Source organism: Lissotriton helveticus, chromosome 2_1 (genome assembly GCF_964261635.1).
Source record: "Lissotriton helveticus chromosome 2_1, aLisHel1.1, whole genome shotgun sequence".
Lineage (NCBI taxonomy): Eukaryota > Metazoa > Chordata > Amphibia > Caudata > Salamandridae > Lissotriton > Lissotriton helveticus.
In genome coordinates, this window is record NC_136059.1 from 1,460,657,495 (window position 1) to 1,460,680,375 (window position 22,881).

The 22,881-nt window shown below is 47.0% G+C and overlaps 1 long non-coding RNA gene across 1 annotated transcript in view; it reads left to right on the forward strand.

Moving 5' to 3' along the window:
* Positions 1 to 3,833: 3,833 nt before the first annotated feature.
* The window catches only part of LOC144819799 (uncharacterized), a 127,789-nt gene continuing 108,741 nt past the window's right edge, over positions 3,834 to 22,881 (forward strand). The window contains exon 1 of the long non-coding RNA XR_013607572.1: positions 3,834 to 3,939. This is a non-coding gene — a long non-coding RNA (uncharacterized LOC144819799). The remainder of the gene's footprint in view (positions 3,940 to 22,881) is intronic.

Genomic DNA, 22,881 nt, shown 5'->3' on the forward strand with positions numbered 1-22,881 from the left:
AGCAGTGTGTGGCATGCAGCAGTGTGTGGCGTGCATTAGTGTGTGGCATACAGCAGTGTGTTGCGTGCAGCAGTGTGTCATGCAGCATTGTGCAGCATGCAGCAGTGTGAGGCGTGCAGCAGTGTGAGGTGTGCAGCAGTGTGTGGCGTGCAGCAGTGTGTGGCATGCAGCAGTGTGTGGCATGCAGCAGTGTGTTGTGCAGTGGTGTGCAGCATGCAGCAGTGTGAGGCGTGCAGCAGTGTGCGGCGTGCAGCAGTGTGCAGCATGCAGCAGTGTGAGTAATGCAGCAGTGTGAGGTGTGCAGCAGTGTGAGGCGTGCAGCAGTGTGTGGCATGCAGTAGTGTGCGGCGTGGCAGGGTGTGGTGTGCAGCAGGGTGTGGCGTGCAGCAGTGTGGCGTGCAGCAGTGTGAGGCATGCAGCAGTGTGAGGCGTGCAGCAGTGTGCAGCATGCAGCAGTGTGAAGCGTGCAGCATTGTGAGGTGTGCGGCAGTGTGAGATGTGCGGCAGTGTGTGGCGTACAGCAGTGTGTCCTGCAGCAGTGTACAGCATGCAGCAGTGTGAGGCATGCGGCAGTGTGAGGCGTACAGCAGTGTGAGGCATGCAGCAGTGTGAGGCGTGCAGCAGTATGAGGCCGGCAGCAGTGTGAGGCGTGCAGCAGTGTGAGGCGTGTGGCAGTGTGAGTAATGCAGCAGTGTGCAGTGTGCAGGAGTGTGAGGCGTGCAGCAGTATGTGGCGTGCAGTAGTGTGTGGTGTGCAGCAGTGTTTGGCATGCAGCAGTGTGAGGCGTGCAGCAGTGTGAGGTGTGCAGCAGTGTGAGGTGTGCAGCAGTGTGAGGCGTGCAGCAGTATGAGGCATGCAGCAGTGTGAGGTGTGCAGCAGTGTGCAGCATGCAGCAGTGTGAGTAATGCAGCAGCGTGCAGGAGTGTGAGGCGTGCAGCAGTGTGTGGCGTGCAGCAGTGTGTGGCGTGCAGCAGTGTGAGGCGTGCAACAGTGTGAGTCGTGCAGCAGTGTCAGGCGTGAGGGAAAAATGCACTTAAAAAGTGTGGGGGGAGCACGAGCCAACGAAAGAGTGGGGGAGGAGATTCTCGATCTGACAAAAGAGTGGGGGAAAAATGCTTGAGCCGACAAGAGTGGGGAAAAAAGCACTAGCAGTCAAAAGAGTGGGGAAAGAAATGCACGATCCGACGAAAAAAGCATGAGTCAGAGAAGAAAGTAAAATGTGAGCCAGAGAACGACAGGAAATAAGTAACAAGCCATGTAGAAAAAAAAAGGTCTCGAGTGCCTTCCTTTCAAGTCTGATGGCGGGGGAGGTGGAGCGGCAGCCTTTGAAGTCTAATGCTGAGGCACAGATAAATGGTGGTGTGTGATGTGGCTGGCGATGAGGTGCACGCGCATAGCTCACATGATCTGTATGTGATCCGCAGCTAAGTAGACTTTTCTTTTCCGCTTACTATAATCTCACCTATAGGCGAGACCTAAAAAGGCAGGGAAGTGTGCAGTCACAGGGATGGACTTTTGGTATGGTTTAACCCGTTGACTGCGGCTGGAATTCCGCCACGTTGCGGGTGATTTATGACTTGGTGTCGTCAGGACAGCCCCCGGCCGCCCTCCGCACACGCCCACCGTGACATCGGATGGCCAGGGGCCGTCCAACGCTTGGAAAGGGTTAAAAGACGTCTTTGAATTAGTTCATTTAAGCTTTTCTTCAAGTGTGCGCAGAACGAATTTCAGTTGCTGCTGCTCTTGACTTGTGTGCATTGCGTAGCTACTGTGGGTATATGCTGACAAGACACTCGTTTAGTGTGTAGGAATTGATATCAATGTGGTTTAGCCTATTTCAAAGCATTCCTATTATTGTTTTGGTAGATAGGAAAAGTGCGAATCATGGTGAGGAGTCCCCATTTTTATGATTAATTAAAGGAACTTCTTTAATTGCCTTAACTTCTTGCTTTCTCAAATTTGTTTGAAATGCACCATTTGCAACTCTTTTTTAAAAAAAGAATTCTTGGGGGGGAAACTTCTCAGAACCCCCTGACAACAGTCGAGCTCGCGCGCTAGGCCCACTCACCACAGGTCACCCATCCCAAACTTGTCTGTCTCACCACATTCAAATGTAACCAGCCACCACTGAAATACACTGGGGCAGAAAGCCAACCACAACGATTACAACCTGGCTATCTGACGTGTCCTACTGTATGGAGCAGTTCTTCGCATATTGGGAACTCATATCACTTAGAACATACCCCAAGGATATTTGGGATCCCTTCACTGCCTTCCTCCGAAGAGAAGCTGATCCGCCTGGGACGGATAAAATTACTCCATTGGTATCGGGGTCCACAGTTAGATATGCTAAACCCTTTAACTCAATGTCCCTCACCTTTATTCTGTCTCTGTTTGAGAACGTGTAAACCATAACTTACTACATTACTCTCTGATGACTTGAACCCTGTTGACGGCTTTACTGTAACTGTATCTCCACTGATATGCCTTCCAGCACAAATATATCCTTCGGCTTGATACACGTGTCACTGTTTCTCCCGAAAGCATGACTGTTTCTATTGTACTGTTTGATATATCAAAATGCCAATAAATAAAGAAAAAATATATACATTTAATTATTTTTTATTTCAATCTTGAAAAACGTGCAAATTAAAAAAAACAGTTCTATAATAATATTAATAAATACATACGATAATTATTCTATAAAAGTATACGCTTAAAATTTTTAAATTCACTAAAATATAATACATAGCCCCCCGAGCTGTTCCTAGGTTCACTGAAGGCTGCCTGCAGCCGGAGCATCGGAAGGCGCTCGAGAGCCGAGACTGCAGGTGTCATTGATAACAATGGGGTAGACCCAAAAGATCAATAGGACCTGGGTAACTGTATATATATATGAAAAAAGTGGTCCTAGATACACAATTTAAGCACAATTAATGATATGAATATTATTTCTTCACAATCAAAAAACAAAATCAGACTAAATCTGAACATACAAACACAAGGAGATGTATTATTGGCTTAATTCAGCTCAAGAAAACAGGAAACCCAACACAACAATGTATACGACAATTTCTACTGCAATTTATTTACAAATTCATAAAATTTGAGCAAAGAAAGAAAGGAAAGAAAACAAAGTTGGTGCTCAAGTGAAGGAAAAGGATTTCAAGGTAATTTAGTGCAACAGAGAAATTATATGTACATTGCACATGTAAAGCCTACCCATTTACAATCTATATACAATAATATACAAGGGGACAGGAAGGGGCAGGTGTAGGCTTAAAGGAGTAACTGGGGGGATCGTCGACGTTTCGACCCTGGCGCAATAAGGGAAGGTCACGACCTCTGCTGCGGGTCTTCTTCAGGACGGTTGTAGGGAAGGGGTGGGGCAGGGAAGCACCAATTAAAATTAGAAGGTGTCGCAATTCCAGATCAGTTGGGCGATGCACCTCAAGATGAGAATTATCTGCTCAAGGTGGAAATTCAATCCAAAAATAGTTGGTAAACGATGGGCAGTTGTAATCAATCGTGCCTAGTCCAGTCCACGGTGAACATGGTACTGATGGTCAAGGGAAATGATTTAATTTCAAGCGAATCTTTTATTGACAGCGTTGTCCCTTAACGTGCAGGATCTCAGAGCGATCGGACTGCAGTTAGCCAGGTAGTTCATAAAGTATACGCTTAAAAATTTTAAATTCACTAAAATATAATACATAGCCCCCCGAGCTGTTCCTAGGTTCACTGAAGGCTGCCTGCAGCCGGAGCATCGGAAGGCGCTCGAGAGCCGAGACTGCAGGTGTAGCACGTCGTGGTAATTGGAGCACTTGGGAGAGGGGCTCGCGGCATTTGCTGAGAAGACGGGGTTGCTAGCACCGCCGGAAACTTTTCGCGTCCTTTGTTTCGATTCGGATGTATGGGCGCAATACAGTCACAAACCAGGTGGGCTAAATTTTACATTTGATATTTTGTTGGCGGCGGCGCTTGGAAGCAGGAGTGGAGAAAGAAGCTTTTGTTACTTGCACGCATAAAGTGTAACGCCTCCAAATGAGCACGGATGAATTTCAAATGTTTATAATGTTCCGTTCTTTTAAGAATTGTTTTGGGCACGCTGTATTTACACCAGGCACTGAGCGCGACCCGGATTCAATGATTTCTGCGTCATTCTTGTGCACTGCTGGGTGTGTTGCATGAATTAAAGGTTCACTGCGAAGACCCGACACTGGTCTTAGGTAGTTAACCAGGGGTCTTCCCGTAGTAAACATCGATGTGTGCAGTCACTAGAGGTATTGCATTTATACCATGCAGTACTTTTGGTATTTTTAACAGTTACGGGGTTGCCATGGACAATGTTAAACTACGTTGATACTGATCAAATCAAATTTAAAAGACAGCTGCATTTGCAGCGTTTTTTCATACCATGCGTCACGTGCTCTGTTTGACATTATATAAGATGATCCCAATTTGGCGCCCTGTTTGTGTGAAAAAGGCCGGTGCCGCGGCCAGAACGCGTCACTTTGGCTAAACTTCTGGAATGAACAGTGGTTCAACAGTTGACGTGCTGTGTCAGAGCCTCTCTTCCTCATGAACTGGTTGTTATATATATAGATATATATACCATAATAATCACAATTTAAATGTCAGAAATAAAATGTATGAGTTCAAAATATATACAACAATTATAAAAAGAATATATTCACAAATAAATTAATATATATTAACTGGGAAAACTTCACTGGCGGAGGTGGTCATTAGAGGCCGCCAAAAAACATTGTCGCCATGGGCGCCCCCAGTGCCAAAAGCGGCCCTGGGCCCCCTCTCCATAATTAATCTATAGGCCATGGGGTATGCAAGATCAACCATAGATGGGCAGGCTACTGAAGAAGGTCAAGTAGCTCCATACTGTATTGTTTGGCAGTAGTGAAGAAAATTAGACTACAATGGAATGAGGCGGGGTCAGATGCATGGCACTGGTATTTGTGTGTGCCAGTGAATGAGGGATAGACTCATCTTTATTTGATTGGTCATTATTTCTTATGAGTATGTTCATATTGATGTGTAGCAGCAGGAAGATCAAACATTTATGATCAGTGATACATGCTGTCAATGTATTACTCTTTGCGTTCAATTTACAACAAAAGATTATCTTGGCAATTTCCTATTGTTTGCCCAGGTTTGCATTTGTTTGATTTGGGGGTCTCTGGTTGGCACAGGTAGGTACTTGTGACAAATAGAAACCCTCTCCTCTAGTCAGGACAGGGGGATTACACTCCTAAAATAACCCCTGCTCTCCTTCTAGGTTGCGTGGCGCGAGCAGTCAAGGCTTATTTCAGAGGCGTTTGTAAGTTAAGCAGTTGTGACCACATACAGTAACCGAGTGACAACACTACAAATGGACACCACACAGGTTTTATATAAAAAATAAGTAGACTTTGTATAGAGTTACCACAAGACCATAAACGACAAAAATACACACTATGATTACTTTAAGATGGTAGATTTAACCCCTTCGACGCTAATGACAAAGCCAGCTCGTCATGGGCGTTACCTGCGCTACGCGGATGACGAGCTGGCTTTGTCATAAACAGCACGATTTTTAAAAATCAGCGCACAGCGGGAAAACGCGGTAGCGGTTAAGCTTAGTTCAGTTCACTTCTTAGATACGACACTCTGCGTCAATGTACCTTAAGTTGCGTTGCGCTTCCACGACAAGCAATGTCGCAGCGATGGGAAATGCGGCAAAGTTCAGATACAAAGAAATGAAGACGTGAAGATCTTCCAGATGCGGCACACTTCTCGGGGATGCGAGAAGTTCTCAGTCTGATGCGTGGACTACAGCGGGGACATCCAAGATGCTATGGCAGCAGCTCCAGCGGTGACGCTCTTCTGCCACAATGCATGAAGTTTCCGCTCGATGCGACAACTACAGCGGTGACATTCAAGATGCGACGGCATCAGCTCCGATGGCAGTGCGCTTCTCGGGGATGCGAGGTGCTCTTGATTGATGCAGTGCAGTGCAGTTCGACAGTTCCAGCGGCGACACCCTCCTTCTCCGGAGTTGCGACGGCAGGCACAGCTATGGCATCACGCTCCGACCTCATTGCGAGATTCTTCTCCTGATGCGGTGCAGTGCGACAGCTTCTGCAGCGACACCCTCCTTCGGAGTTGCGACGGCAGCAGCAGTGACGGCGACACGCTTCCTCTTCGTTGCGGCACGCTTCTCTCCGATACGGAGCAGTGCGACAGTTCCAGCAGCGACACCCTCCTTTCTCCGGAGTTTCGACGGCAGGCACAGGCACGGCGACACGCTTCTTCTGGTTGAGTCGCGCTTCCAGCTCCTTGCGACACGCAGTTCCTCAGGAGGCCCAAATCATCAGCTGGTACTTCCAAAAGTACTCTGGGGAGCTGGGGGGTGAAGTCTGTTGCAGGCACGGCCCGTGCCGGGAGTTATACTGGGGCGGTGACGTCAGGCAAGGGAGTGTCAGGGCGGGGGGTTGTAAAATGCGGGATATGGACCATGAGAGGTAAATACCGATACAAATAAATAAAATGAATTTCGTTGCCCACGCTGCATCGCCAAATGTGATGCAGCGTGGGCAACGAAATTCATTTTATTTATTTTGATCGGTACTTACCTCTAATGATGCATATCCCGCATTTTACAACCCCCCACCCTGACCCTCCCCTGCCTGACGTCACCTCCCCAGTATAACGCCCGGCACGGGCAGTGCCTGGTCTGTTGTCCCTGATACTTCAGCAGGAGGCAAGCTCTTTTCCAAGCCCTTGGAGATCCTTTACAAGTTGAAAGCAAAGTTACAAAGTTCCTTTCTCCTTCCTTTGGAAGTAAGACAACCACTGCAGTCCAATCCCCCAAGCAGCACTTCAGCTTGGCAATAGTCTCTCCTCAGTTTCTTCAGGTTCCTCTCCTCAGTAAAGGTTTCTTCTTGTAGTCCAAAGTGATCTAATTTCATGGGAGCATGGTCCCAATATTTATACACAGAAATCCTTTGTTCTCTGAGGGGAGAGGGGCCTTTGCCCAGTCCAAACCAGTTCTAAAGCACTCTGTTTAGCAGACGTCTCCTTTCCTTTCCCAGTGCAGGGCATGCACATCAGACGCCCCACAGGAGGTGGAGCCAGCATTGTGGAAGGCAAGTACAGTCCTGGAGCACTCTGTTTGCAGGACTCTTTCTCTTCTTTCAGTGTGCAGGGCAGAGACATCAGCCGCTTCCCAGGGGGTGGAGCCAGCATTGTGGAAGGCTGGCACAGCCCTATTCAGAGTTCAGGTGCACTCCTCCCTCCCATCAAGATGCAGATCTCTCTATTCACCACTGGGTAACTCAGCCTGTCTCCTGGAATTCCCCAGCCCTGTCACTCACAGAAACCAGACATAGGAATACACAAACTAGCAGAGGCAGGTTTGAATTTTTAGACAAGCAAATACCTACTTTCTAAAAGTGGTATTTGCAAACACAGAATATTAAAATAAACTTCACTACAAGATGTATTTTATTATTCTGAGTTCAGGCATACTAAACTCGAATTTCTACCATGTTCTCTGAGCCTGTTAGGATTATAAAGTGTAACAATTCTAACAGCCCATTCTGGCCTATGGAGAACAGGTAGCCTTGCAATAGTGAAAAACATAAAAGACTGTAATTCACTATTAGGACATGCCACACTCATCAGGGCTTGTCCTAACTTATACTTACAATGCACCCTGCCCTTGGGCCTACCATAGGGGTGATAAATATGAAGAAAAGGTAAGGTTTAGGGACTGGCAAGTTTGTGCACTTGCCCAGTCAGCATGACAGTACCAGTCTGCACGCAGGCTCTGCAATGGCAGACCTTGGACACATTTTACAAGGCTGCGTCTGTGGGTGGCACAACCAGTGCTGCAGGCACAATAGCAGCATTTGGATTTACACGCCCTGGGCACAATCAGAGCACTAGACTAGGGTCTGACAAGTAAACCAAAATAGGCAAACATCAAACCACTGATTAACACATCAATTTACAATAGGGAGCACTTGCACTGTGGCACTGGGTAGCAGTGGCACAGTGCCCAAAGCATCTAACCCAGCAAAAACACACGAGGCAACAGCAAAAAATGGAAGGGAGACCCACGCCAATGGTGCCAGGTCTAACAAGTGTCCCCTCCAGCTGAATAGTGGGGAGAACTACCCTAACTCCTGGGTGTTCTCTTCACTAAGGCGGAAAAATCTGGACAGACCATCAGCGTTGGTGTGTTCTTTTCCAGGGCGGTGTTCCACCGTAAAGTCCATCCCCTGTAGGGAGATGGACCACCTCAACAGCTTTGGATTCTCACCCCTCATCTGCATCAACCATCAGAGGGGTCTGTGGTCTGTCTGAACCCGGAAGTGAGTCCCAAACAGGTATGGTCTCAGCTTCTTCAGTGCCCAGACCACAGCAAATGCCTCACGCTCAATAGCACTCCACCTCTGTTCCCGTGGAAGTAACCTTCTACTGATAAAGGCTACAGGTTGATCTAAGCCCTCTTCATTCAACAACCCCCACACCATGCTCTGATTCGTCTTGTCTGGAAAACGACCTCTCTTGAGAAGTTGGAGGCCAGGGGCACGGGCGCCGTGCACATGGCAGCTTTCAGGGCCTCAAAGACTTTCTGACAGGTGTCAGTCCAAATCACTTTCTTGGGCTGCTTCCTGGAAGTCAGCTCTGTCAAGGGTGCAACAATGTTGCCATAGCCCTTGACAAACCTCCTGTAATACCCTGTGAGTCCTAAAAAGGTTCTCACCTCTGTCTGGGTTTTGGGTGGCTCCCAAGCCAGGATGGTTTCAATCTTGGGTTGTAGGGGCGCCACCTGGACGCTCCCAACTTGGTGTCCCAAGTACACCACAGAACACTGCCCGATCTGGCACTTACTCGTCTTGATCGTGAGGCCTGCCTTTCGCAGTGCCATCAACAATTCCCGGAGGTGGCGCAGATGTTTCTCCCAACTGGCACTGAACACTGCGATGTCATCCAGGTAGGCGGCACTGAACTCATCCAGTCCAACCAACACCTGGTTGACCAACCTCTGAAAGGTGGCAGGGGCATTCTTCATCCCAAAGGGCATAACACGGAACTGAAAATGCCCATCTGGTGTGGAGAATCCTGACCTCTCCTTTGCCCCATCAGTCAAGGCGATCTGCCAGTACCCGGACGTCAAATCAAACGTGCTGATGTACAGTGCAGCCCCTAGCCAATCAATGAGCTCATCAGCTCTGGGGATGGGGTGCGCGTCAGTCTTTGTGACTGAATTGAGCCTTCTGTAGTCCACATAGAACCGGAGTTCGGGTGTGGCACCCGGCGCTGCAGCCTTCGGGACCAAGACCACTGGGTTGGCCCAAGGACTGCTTGAGGACTCAATCACCCCTAGTGCAAGCATCTTTGAGACCTCCTCTTTGATGCAAGCCCTCACCCTGTCAGTTACCCTGTAAGACTTGTGCTTCACAGATAAGCTGTCTCCTGTGTCCACATCATGGACGCACCAATCTGTGACACCAGGAACCAGGGAAAACAGATCAGAAAACTGTCCCAGCAACTGGCGGCAGTCATTCTGTTGCTCAGGGGTCAGGGTGGAAGAGAAGTTAACACCATCCACTGACCCATCTTGCTCTGAGGCTGAAAGGACGTCAGGAAGAGGCTCAGTCTCCTCCTCCATCCCAGCATCTGTTGCCAAGAGCATGCCCACTTCAGACCTCTCTAAGTGGGGCTTAAGGCGGTTGACATGTAGGACCCTCAAGGGGTTCCTAGGAGAACGCAAGTCCACCAAGTAGGTAACTGGACTCTTGCGCTCCTCAACCTCAAATGGTCCAGTCCACTTATCTTGGAGCGCACAGGGCTCCACTGGGGCCATGACCCACACTTTCTGGCCAGGTTGAAGCTTTACCAGAGTGGCATTCTGGTCATACCAGCGCTTCATCTCCTCCTGGCTGGCTTCCAGATTCGCCTTAGTGAGTTGCCTGAAACGCCTAGTCTGGTTCCTGAAGGCCAGCATGTAGCTATATACATCCTGGGAAGGTTTCTTGGGAGATTGCTCCCAGCCTTCTTTAACCAAACTCAGAGGTCCTCTGCCCGGGTGTCCATAGAAAAGCTCAAAGGGACTGAACCCTAGAGATTTCTGTGGCACCTCCTGGTATGCAAACAACAGGCATGGTAAGAGGACGTCCCACTTACGCCTCATGGGTTCCTCAAGACCCATAATCATGCCCTTCAGGGTCCGGTTGAACCTTTCAACCAACCCATGTCCTTGGGGGTGGTAAGGAGTGGTGAACTTGTAAGTTACACCGCACTCTGCCACAGGGACTTCATATACTTGGAAATGAAGTTGGTCTCCCGGTCAGACACTACCTCGCGAGGGAATCCCACTCAGGAGAAAATTCCCATCAGTGCTCGTCCCACCACGGGGACCGTCACTGTCCTCAGATGTATGGATTCCGGGTACCGGGTGGCATGGTCCACCAAGACCAGGATGAACCTGTTGCTCTTGGCTGTCTTGGGGTCCTGTGGCCCCACAATGTCGATCCCCACGCGCTCTAAGGGGGTACTGACCACAGGGAATGGCTGGAGAGGAGCCTTGTGCTTCCTCCCACTCTTTCCACTTGCCTGGCAAGTCTGACAAGTCTTGCAATGAGTATCAGAACTTTTGCGCATTTGGGGCCAATGAAAGTGTGTGACAAGCCTCTCAAAGGTGTTGTCCTGCCTCAAATGTCCTGCTAATGGCACATCATGAGCCAGCCCCAGTAGGAAGGCTCTGAACTTCTGGGGTACCACCAGCACACGGGCTGACCCAGGTTCAGAAACCTTAGGCTCACTATACAGGAGACCTTTCTCCCAGTAGATCCAATGTGATCCTGACTGATCACCTGCTGCCTGGCTTACAGCCTGTTGCCGCAAGCCCACAAAAGAAGGGCACTCTCTCTGCTCCTTGCAGAAGTGTTCCCTGGAGGGACCTCCTTGTTGCTGCCAATGGGTCAGCTCAGGCAGATCTCCCAGTTCAGAATGTCTGTTCCCCGGTAGGCTCCAGGACATCCCCCTCAGGGTCTACCTCCTCCTAGGCCGTGGGAACTACGGGGGCTGGTTTCCCATGCCCCTCGCCACTTCTCTCTTCTGCAGTTTCCTGGGCCTCCCTCCCAGGCTCCAGGTCCTCTTGAGAACCCCTACTGGCTGACATTGACCAGGTGGTCACGCACGCCCAGTCAGGCAGTCCAACCATCTTCAAGTGAGTTGTTTTTTGCACCTTTTACCAAGGGTAGCTCTCCAAATCATTTCCAAACAAACAGTCAACAGGCATGGCGGGCCCACAGCTACCGGAAGAGTACCAGAGAACCCCCCACCACACACGAAGGGAACCTGAGCCATTGGACAATGACTCTCTGTGATGTTGGCGTTAATATCTCGGAAAAATGCATGAGGGACAATCTGCTCTTGAGACACCAGGTGACACTTGACAGCTGTCACACAGGCTCCTGTATCTCTAAGAGCCTCCACCTTTTGGTCATTGACGGTCACTCGCTGCCCATATTTCTTAGTGTTCCTAGGCAGCTGAGCCTCTGAGACCATCTCACTGTCTCCTAAAGAGACTAGGGTCATCTGTGCGGGACCCCCCCAGCTTGGACAATAATCTCCTCCCCGAACGCTACACTAGCCATCTGCCGGGCGGAGCACCAGTGGGTGCTTATTTACCAAACAGGTGGCACCTGGTATCATTCGCCTTATGACCCAGATCACCACACTTGTAACATTTCAGGGGTCCCTGGGGAACAGGACTACGTGTCGGGACCCTTGCTTTCTCTCAGGGGGAGGCTGGGAACCTTTCACGGGTTCCCTTGGGGACTACTTTGGGGCCCTTTGTGGAACTCCTTCTGTTTACCCGTGTCCCCCCCACTCTTCTGCTGGGGACCTTGCCCACCTTTGGCTGAGTCTCCCATGTGACCCTTGTGGACCCTGGTACTGACCCAGCGGTCCGCCTCCTCAGCAAGCTTCCTAGGGTTAGTCAGCTTGCTATCTATCAGATGCTGGTGCAGCTCTGGAAAACAATGCAATAAATTAAAGAGACCTTGAAAATCATTAATCTTGCTGCTTTTTACCCTACCATCCAATGCTCTGCAAAAGAAAGTGACATATTCAACCCAAGTACTGTTTTCTAGCTTTTTGCATTTCCTGAACCTTTGCCTATAGAGCTCAGGTGTCAAACCATATCTAGACATCAATGCTTCTTTCATGTAGCTGTATGAGTTGTGGACATCAGAAGGCAGGTCTAACAATGTATTCCGCCCCTCACTAAGGAACCTTCCCCACAACCCCACTCCCCAATCTCTCTTAGGGACCCGGGGGGAAGACATGGCTACCTCATAGGCTCTGAACCACTGACCAATATCATAATTTTTGTAAAACTCTTTCACCACATCCTTGGGAATATAGACTCTACTTTCTGTATGTACTGACGGTACGCTGCCACCAGAGGGAGTAACTTCTAAACTTTTAGTTTTAAACTCCAACTCCCTCAAAACTTTTTCATGCTCAAACTGCATTTTCTTTTCCTCAAGATCTAACTTTCTATTTTCTAATTCCAACTGCCTATCCACCTTGAACCTGGTCATCTCCATTTCATGCCTTCTTGATCTCTCTCTGTCCTCCAGATCCTCTGGAGACAGACTTTTGTTAGAAGCACTGCTACATGCGGGTGGGGTACTTTCCTCCCTCCTAGGTCCACTGGCCCTTCTTGTTGCATAATTGCCAATTCATTCTCCTCAATCACAGGAGTTTTCCTTGCTTCTACCCAGGCCCTCAGCGCCTTGTAGAATTCTTCCTTCACTTTAAATCCAGAAGTGGAAACATTGAATTTCTTGCAAAAGTACTTCATCTGCTTTACTGTGTAGCATTCCAGACTCCCCTCATCCCATTTGCAATTAAGGAAGGCTACAGACTCTGCTCTCTCTACTGAATTAGGCATTTCTCAAAAATAGGCAGTCCAAAAATCAAAAAGAAATCTACCAAAAAGTATACAGTATCGTTATGGTTTGCACTCACTAAGTAGTGTTCACCAGTAACTGAACATGAGTCACAAATGCAAATCCAGAATCCCTTCCGCTGCCTACCAATGTTAGATTTGGGGGTCTCTGGTTGGCACAGGTAGGTACTTGTGACAAATAGGGACCCTCTCCTCTAGTCAGGACAAGGGGATTACACTCCTAAAATAACCCCTGCTCACCCTCTAGGTTGCGTGGCACGAGCAGTCAAGGCTTATTTCAGAGGCATTTGAAAGTTAAGCAGTTGTGACCGCATACAGTAACCCAGTAACGACACTACAAATGGACACCACACAGGTTTTATATAAAAAATAAGTAGACTTTATATAGAGTTACCACAAGACCATAAACGACAAAAATACACACTATGATTACTTTAACACCTTCAGCGCGGCGCGAATTTTCGCGCTGTGCTGAAGGTTCTAGAAAACGGGCGGGGCCGTGACGGAACGGTTCCGTCATAAGCACAGCCCAACCGGCGCTCATGACGGAACCGTTCCTTCACAAGCATCAAAGGGGTTTAGATGGTAGATTTAAGCTTAGTTCAGTTCAGTTCTTAGATGTGACACTCTGCGCCAATGCACCTTAAGTTGCGTTGCGCTTCCACGACAAGCAATGTCGCAGCAATGGGAAATGCGGCAAAGTTCAGATACAAAGAAATAAAGACGTGAAGATCTTCCACAAGCGGCACCCTTCTCGGGGATGCGAGAAGTTCTCGGTCTGATGTGTGGACTACAGCGGCGATATCCAAGATGCGGCGGCAGCAGCTCCAGCGGCGACACTCTTCTCCCACAATGCGTGAAGCTTCCGCTCGATGCGACAACTACAGCGGCGACATTCAAGATGCGAAGGCAGCAGCTCTGACGGCGGCACGCTTGTCGGGGATACGAGGTGCAGTGCGAAAGTTCCAGCGACGATGCCCTTCTCCTCCGGAGTTGCAACGGCAGGCACAGCGACAGCGTCACGCTCCGACCTCGTTGCGAGATTCTTTTCCTGATGCGGTGCAGTGCGACAGCTCCAGCACTGACACCCTCCTTCTTCAGAGTTGCGAGGGCACCAGCAGCGTTGGAGACACGCTGCCTCTTCGTTGCGGCACGCTTCTCTCCGATGTGGTGCAGTGCGACAGTTCCAGCGGCGACACCCTCCATTCTCCAGAGTTGCGACGGCAGGCACAGCGATGGAGACACGCTTCTTCTGGGTGAGTCGCGCTTCCAGCTCCTTGCAACACTCAGTTCCTCAGGAGGCCCAAAACATCAGCTGGCACTTCCAAAAGTACTCTGGGGAGCTGGGGGGTGAAGTCTGTTGTCCCTGAGACTTCAGCAGGAGGCAAGCTCTTTTCCAAGCCCTTGGAGATCCTTCACAAGTTGAAAGCAAAGTTACAAAGTTCCTTTCTCCTTCCTTTGGCAGTAAGGCAACCACTGCAGGCCAATCCCCCAAGCAGCACTTCAGCTTGGGAATAGTCTCTCCTCAGTTTCTTCAGGTTCCTCCCCTCAGTAAATGTTTCTTCTTGTAGTCCAAAGTGATCTAATTTCATGGGAGCAGGGTCCCAATATTTATACCTAGAAATCCTTTGTTCTCTGAGGGGAGAGGGGCCGTTGCCTAGTCCAAACCAGTTCTAAAGCACTCTGTTTAGCAGACTTCTCCTTTCCTTTCGCAGTCCAGGGCATGCACATCAGATGCCCCACAGGAGGTGGAGCCAGCATTGTAGAAGGCAAGTACAGTCCTGGAGCACTATGTTTGCAGAAATCCTTCTCTTCTTTCAGTGTGCAGGGCAGTGACATCAGCCTCTCCCCAGGGGGTGGAGCCAGCATTGTGGAAATCAGGCACAGCCCTATTCAGAGTTCAGGTGCACTCCTCCCTCCCATCAAGATGAAGATCTCTCCTTTCACCACTGGGTAACTCAGCCTGTCTCCTGGAATTTCCCAGCCCTGTCACTCACAGAAATCAGACATAGGAATACACAAACTAGCAGAGGCTGGTTTGAATAGTTAGACAAGCAAAAACCTACTTTCTAAAAGTGGTATTTGCAAACACAGAATATTAAAATAAACTTCACTAAAAGATGTATTTTATTATTCTGTGTTCAGGCATACTAAACTTGAATTTCTACCATGTTCTCTGAGCCTGTTGGGATTATAAAGTGTAACAATTCTAACAGCCCATTCTGGTCTATGAAGAACAGGTAGCCTTGCAATAGTGAAAAACAAAAAAGACTGTAATTCACTATTAGGACATGCCACACACATCAGGGCTTGTCCTAACTTATACTTACAATGCACCCTGCCCTTGGGCCTACCATAGGGGTGACTAATATGAAGAAAAGGTAAGGTTTAGGGACTGGCAAGTGGGTGCACTTGTCCAGTCAGCATGACAGTACCAGACTGCACGCAGGCTCTGCAATGGCAGACCTTAGACACATTTTACAAGGCTGCTTCTGTGGGTGGCACAACCAGTGCTGCAGGCCCACTAGCAGCATTTGGATTTACACGCCCTGGGCACACTCAGTGCGCTAGACTAGGGTCTGACAAGTAAACCAAAATAGCCAAACATGAAACCACTGATTAACACATCAATTTACAATGGGGAGCACTTGTACTGTGACACTGGATCGCAGTGGCACAGTGCCCAAAGCATCCAACACAGCAAAAACACATGGGCAACAGCAAAAAATGGAATGGAGACCCAAGCCAATAGTGCCAGGTCTAACAGCCTTTCTATGTCAGTGATGGGCCCTGTATGGTGTTGTGCTCATGTGGTTGCACAGTGCTATGGGAACAATTCTCAGGAGGCCATCAACTTTGCACAGCTAAATTATGTAATGTACAACATCAAAAATAATTCTGTATACTGCCATTGGTGAGGCATTAGAGCAATTTGCCACCAAAGAGGTCCAAGCATCAGAATCTAGATTTGAGTGTTCCCAAACAGGTTACAGCCTTTGAATTTGTAATTGGTGCCATTAGCCAAGTTGTAGCCATGCTCGCCTATGATAGGGAATTGAGTGCAGATTAGACATGTTTCATTTGACCTGCCATCTACTTATAGGTCTTATGGCCATGTGCATAGTACACATCTACTAGAAGTCGTAGTCCATACTCCACTTTCAAAGTGTTGATTGATGGTGCAGGCTTGAATGTGTACTAGTCATGTGCACTACCTGGGTACTTGGTTATATTAGTGAAGCAGTATTTTGCATCAAAGATTTCTTAAACACTTGTTGTGTGTGTTTTTGGTTTCTATAGAAGTATGCTATATTAGCGGGTGGAACCGGCTTTGTGATACAACTTTTACTTCAGCACTTGTACTAGATAAGATCAAGGAGCCTGATACCCGAAGAAGCAGAATTTCCAGCCATTTAATGTAATCGTATATTCCAAGTAACATTCCTTCAGCTGGCTCAAGGGAGGGTGCAATTTCTTTAAGTAGCCTTAACATCACTTTGAAGGTTTTCCCTTGCACAACATTCTCCCAGTCATACCTGTCCAATTCCAGGATTTGCAGGCTCTTTCAATGTATTACAACCTCCTTTTCACTTTTTGGAGATAGTAGAATTTTTTGTGTCTCGAAACGTGAAACTTTTACACTTGCTGTCATTTTGCACAATTTTGTATGAACTTAGTGCAGGAACTCATTTTCACTACTTTCCATCAGTTTAATAGGTATGGGTTAGAGCCTATGGTGGTGGTTGTTTCTATTGTCCCAATGCAGTGATATCCTGTCTGTATGCTTTATATGTTAATATGCACAATACAGCACATCGTGCTGTGCTGAGATAAACGTACAGCACCAAATGCATATTATGTCACTTCCCTGCTTTGTGCTAGCTTGCATTGCATGAACTCCTGCGTTGCACCGCAGTAAAAGCTTACCTAAGAATCACTGTGACCTGAGAATCTAGTTAAGGCAAGATAACTTTCAGAGATTGACCTTTTATTTTTTTTAAAGTTATGGATTCAAACCATGCCACCATCTTCTCTTGTTCCCAAATACATCCAATATTGTCATCTGTCAATGATTCATTTCATTGCGAAAACCTCTAGCAATTTACACAAATTAACCGTTACTAAATGTTGTTTTTGATTTTAAGCTTGGATTGCAGATTTGTTCTTTCCACAATATGCCCTTTCTGCAGGGTCATCCCCAAACGCTTTGCCTTCCTACTTCTATTCTACTGCTTGCAAACACAAGTGCCTCAAGAAACCCTTTCCCAGAGTAAAAGGCAAAGGCAAAGTTAGACAGGGGGCTCAGCAATCCCCATGGCTGCTGGATCTTTTTCACAGTGAATGTTTTTGCTGATTTGGATAAATCTTCTCCCTCTCCACGTGTTAATGATGGTGCTGACAGTGTCCTATGTGATGCCAAAGATTCTTTCCTTCTCAGCTGTCAGGTCACATTCTGTGCAACTTTCCACCACCTCAAACCTACTTTTCTCATCCAATGCCCCCTCATTCTCAATTTAGGACATGAAAGATGAACCCTTGCTTGAACCAATGGACCTTCTATACTCAACCTCTCCAGAATGGTCCCCTTCTCCCCAAGCCTTGACCTATGGCACTCTCCCCCACCAATGTACTGAGAAGGATCTGTCTTATTCTTCACATTGATCTAAGCCTACTCTCCTTCCCGAAAAATCTCTGTTCAAAGCCCCCTAAAGAGAATCAATTTCCCTCTTTCGTGGTATCAAAGTTAAAACACCAGAAACTGGCGCTGCGCCAACTGGAGAGACAGTGGCGATCTAAGTATTGTCCTGATAAAAAATCTTTATATACTGCAGCCAGGAAAAAATATAAAAAGAGTATCCTTACTGCTAAAACCTGCCATTTTTCCACACGTATACTCAAGTCCAAAAGGAGCTCTAAGGAAATATTTAATATAGTAAATGAACTATCCAATCCGGAGAGGATTCTATTGAAGGTTTTGCCCACTCAAGTACTGTGTAATTCTCTCAATGATTACTTCATTGACAAAATCACTGCTATTAAGGCTAATATTCCCAAACATCTTCCCGCGTTGAATTCCTCTTTCCTGTGCCAAAATACTAGTATCCTAAGTCAATTTCCCTGTATTAATATGGAAACCCTTCATATTCTGTTGGTGAAGGTTAAATCAGGTGCCCCCTCTGATTGTTGTCCGCCCCATATACTTAAGGACTGCCTTGCAGCTGTTCCAGATCCTGTACTCACTCTCCTGAATGAGTCCTTGTTATCTGGTCAAGTCCCTATGGCTTTTCAGAAAGCCACAGTGGTACCTCTTTAAAAAAAAACAGGAGCAGATCCTTTGCTTCTTTCTAACTATCGCCCGATCTCTCTGCTCCCTTTTCTATCAAAGGTATTAGAGTCCCATGTAGCCAAGTGCCTCTCCAATTTTCTGGAAGAGTCAAAGTATTTGGACCCCTACTAGGCAGGGTTTCGGCCGGCCCATTCCACCGAAACTGTTATTCTGGCCGTTCTGGATACTCTCCGGGATCATGCTGATAAAGGTTCTCCTCAGGCACTGGTACTGCTGGATCTATCTGCCGCTTTTGACACGGTCGACCATGTTATTCTGGCCGACCGTGTCAAACTTGCTGGCATTCAAGGGGTAGCCGCTTGCTGGCTCACCTCTTTTTGGACGATCGGTCGCAGGCTGTCCGGCAAGGGCTCTTTTGGGCCCCCTGAAGTAAAATTGCTTGTCCCTCAGGACTCGGCACTCTCCCCTCATTTGTTTAATATCTACATCCCCCCCTGATTCAATCTCTGAAGGAAAGGAAAGTGACAGTCTTTAACTATGCAGATAACCTACAGCTGGTCTTCAAGATTGACGGCTCTCATAGTTCTGTGATGGATTTTCAGACCACAATGTTATATATACCGCAGTGGATGGACCACAATCATCTTAAACTAAATCCGGGTAAGACAGAACTTGTTCTGACCGGAGATAGTCATAAGTTCCGGGGCCCGCATTATTGGCCCCCAGAGCTAGGTCCTTCTCCTTCCCCTTCTTCCTCAGCCAAAATGTTGGGAGTCTCCCTCAACAACGAACTTACGTTGAAATTTCAGGTTGGCACAGTGAACTCTAAGTGCTTCTTCTAGCTCCGTAAGATCAGGAAGATACACCATTTTTTCACTCATGATGCACTGATCTAGATTATAATTGCTACAGTTTTGTCCCATCTGGATTATGCCAACTCTGTGTACCTGGGAATGCCGCTCTACCTATTTAAATGGCTGCAGCTGGTTCAAAACCAGGCAGCCCGGCTGGTCTTTCGTCAACCAAAATGGCAAACCAGTTACACCCCTGCTGTGGAAATTACATTGGCTCCCTATTTTTCAACGTTGCGCCTTTAAAACGGGCTGTCTTGTTTTCAAAGCTTTGCACGGCAATAGCCCAACATTCATTAACAGCCTGATAGTTAGGCATATTCCCTCACGTAATCTCCGATCTGCTCACCTCTCACTTCTCACTATCCCAAGGTTTAAGCGAGTACGTCAAGGAGGGTGCAGCTTTGCGGTCCTTGCACCTACATTTTGGAATTCCCCTCCTTAGGAAGTACAATCCAGTACTGACATGTTGCAATTTAGGAAATCTCTTAAGACCTGGCTATTTTTTGCAAGCATATAACTAAACAACTCTGGTCAGTACATTATTCTTGGACGACTACGCTATTTCTGCCAGCACACTACTAACAAATTCTGGACAGCTCATTGAGCCTATTAGCGCCAAGAAGCCACCCGGTGTAAGTGCGCTCTACAAGTGATCATTAACATTAACATCAAGACCAAGTTCTGTACATCTCTGGATCTCTCATTGCTCCTGGATGCTCTCAAGAAAGTCACAAATTCCCTTAAGAATGCAACTTTGACACTTACAATGGAAGGCATCTGCAAACTCTCATCCTCCTGGATCTGTCTTTCTTCACGTAGAACCAAAGGGAGCAAACATATTCTTTTACTTCCATCCTTCATTAAGAAATAAAGCAAATCAATAAGTAAATATGTCTCTACCTTTACCAATCTTGATTAGCTCAAGCTATAATTAAATGCTAGGGATTCTGCTCGTCTGACCTTTCTTCCCCAACTGTGGGCACCCCCTCTCTTCTGAACTTCAGGCTTTTTCCATCATGGAGAGGGTCAATCTAAGTTCAATTGAGGTACATCACATGTATTCTTCAAGTAATCCTTTATTTCGCCTCACTTTCAAGGTAAGACCTTAATGCTCTGATCCAGTCTCCCCTCCAGGCACTTTTCCTTGTGTGACAGCCCTTCTGCTCACTTTCTTTCTCTCTTGCACTCTATCACCTTTGACCTCTGGGTCTATAAACAGTGGCTGATGATGAAATAGACTTTTGGCACCCTGCCCATTAGGTAAAACATCCTACACCGTTTTTTTCCCCCGCAAGATTCAGTCCTGGTAAATCAGGATGTTCTTGGCATGTTCAAGAAAGGTGCAATTTAAAGAAGGTTTCTGAAGGTCTCTCTTCCTCATCATGAAAAAAGAAAAAGTGTGAGACCTGTCATAAACCGCTGGTCATTAAACTGGTTTGTGGTCTACCAAATTTCAAAATGGAAGGCATTCACCTTCCAAGGGACACATTCTTTATCCGCGACTGGATGTTCACACTCAACATAAGCCATGTATTTTTCCATCTATATAGGTTATACACATTTACCCCTCCTAAAAGTCTCATGCAGGAATCAGATGTGTGAGCTTCCCTGTATTCCCCTCAACCTATTTTCTGCCCCTTGGCACTTCCCCAAGATTCTCCCTGCAGTTATGGGCCATCTTCCCTACCGAGGTATCTGTCTCAACATATATCTGGGAAATGTAGTCTTCATGTAACAACCCCACCGCCCTGAGATGCCATCTCTAGTTAAAAATCTCTTTCCTGGAGGAATGGGATTTTTATTCAATTTTGAGAAGTCCTCTTGTACTCCTTCTCAAACCACAGATTTTCTATGATTAAGCACTGATGTTACTTCCTGCACTCTTGAACACCCGTAAAATAAGATTTCCTGAATCAAAAAGGAAAAACAGCCAGCACAATCTGCTGATTTCCTACGTCTCAGATATCTTTCTCACATTGGCCCATTGGGTATCTGTGACCAGGCAATTTGCTCTCCGTCCCAGTACTGTTGAGCAATTCAACATTGGAAAACCATTCAGCAATGCTACGGTCTTAGTCCGACTCTGTTATCCTGGAGAGGCATTCTCCTGCTTGGAACATTTTTATTAATAGGACAGAATATGAGATCCAGTACATTGTTATTTTCTCTGTTGTGCACGTAATGCACAGAGAAATAGAACAACAGGGTAACAATAAGTAAGTAGGCCTTGGATGACTAGGTACAAAACCCTGCTGATTGCTCACACAACATAAGCAGGGAACCTGGTCCCAACAATGTCTACATGTAGAGTCGGCAATGTACAAAATATAAAGATACAAGAAGACAAAAGTCCAAGGTTGAGAGAGGAAATAAGCACCCACTAGTTTAAGTGCAGTGTACTAAGAGGAATAACACATTTACTGGTGATCTAGAAATAGACAACGAAAATGTAGACTCCCTCATGTATATCATGGAGTAGGTCAGATGGTATCAGTGATGTAGTTACAGAAAAGTGCCACAAATGTCTAAGAAATGTTGTGATTGGCCATTCAACTTGCAAATCAAGTGCTTGTGTGAAACTGTCTGTTCCATTCTATCCATCATGTCCTCAAGAGTGGGGGCTATGGGCTTTGACCAGTTCTGAAAAATACACATTTTCCCCTCGCCAAGGCTGTAGAAAGCCTGCCTTTTTCATGTCTAGTTATGGAGGGGACACTCCGAAAAGTCATGTAACAGTATGAGTGCGACTGAGGTTGAGCAGCTGAGGGTTCAATAGAGCTGATGCATTGGGCAGGATCATAGAATATGTAGAATATCACTCTGAGGGGAGGCACAACTCCAGCAGTTGGAGAATGGTGCTAATTTCTCCCAGAAAGAGTACATCTGATGACAAGTGGCAATAATGCAGAATTTTAAAGTAACTGAATTTCACCTGAGCTTCTTGGAGCTCTGTGATGTGGTGAACCATAAGATGCGCCCGTTGTGTCAGAGAATATAAGATGGTAAGCCAGTGTTGCCACCGGAGTAAGAGAAGTAGTCCCAGCGATGCAGAGAATGGTGATTAGCAGGTCACATAGTCATTTGATCAATTTCTTGTGGTGGCCCATCGAACCAAGTAAGCACATAGCAGTGATGATGTGTGGAGTCATTTACGTGTCTTGGGCATCGAGTGAAAGTAGTGCAAAATTTTTAAGAATCTCCAGAAATAGGATCCTGGCTGACTGGGCGTATTATAGAGTTGTGCGAACGTGTTCATAACTTCTTCCATCAAGATATTGTCTACTTAAAAAATGCTGTCAATGGTCAAAGCTGCATTGTTCACTAACTGAGCTTTTGGGTTGGTAAGCCCTTCTTCTCAGAGTAGCTTGTGTATCTTCTTCCAGATCTGTGCTTTTCCGGTAGGATGGGTTGTTGGGGTCAGATGTAAATTTGTGATCAGCATATCGAAGCGACAAGGTTTCCACCTTCTTGTGTAGTCTTATGCTTTATTGTAACCCAAAGAAGAAGTTCCATATGGGGGTTCAGGTGGTTAGCCATCTGGGAGATGTGATAAGCCCTGTAATAGGACCAAAGGTGAGGGAGGCGGAAGTCTACAGAGGTCGTGGCCTATATATAGCTTGGCTGCCACCAATCGAGGTGGGGTAGCGTTACAGGTAGGATGTCAAATGGTCATATCGATTTGTTTCAAATGGCTTGACGGTATTTTAAATGGAATATGTAACAAGAACAACCCTTTAAGCCCATGGGGT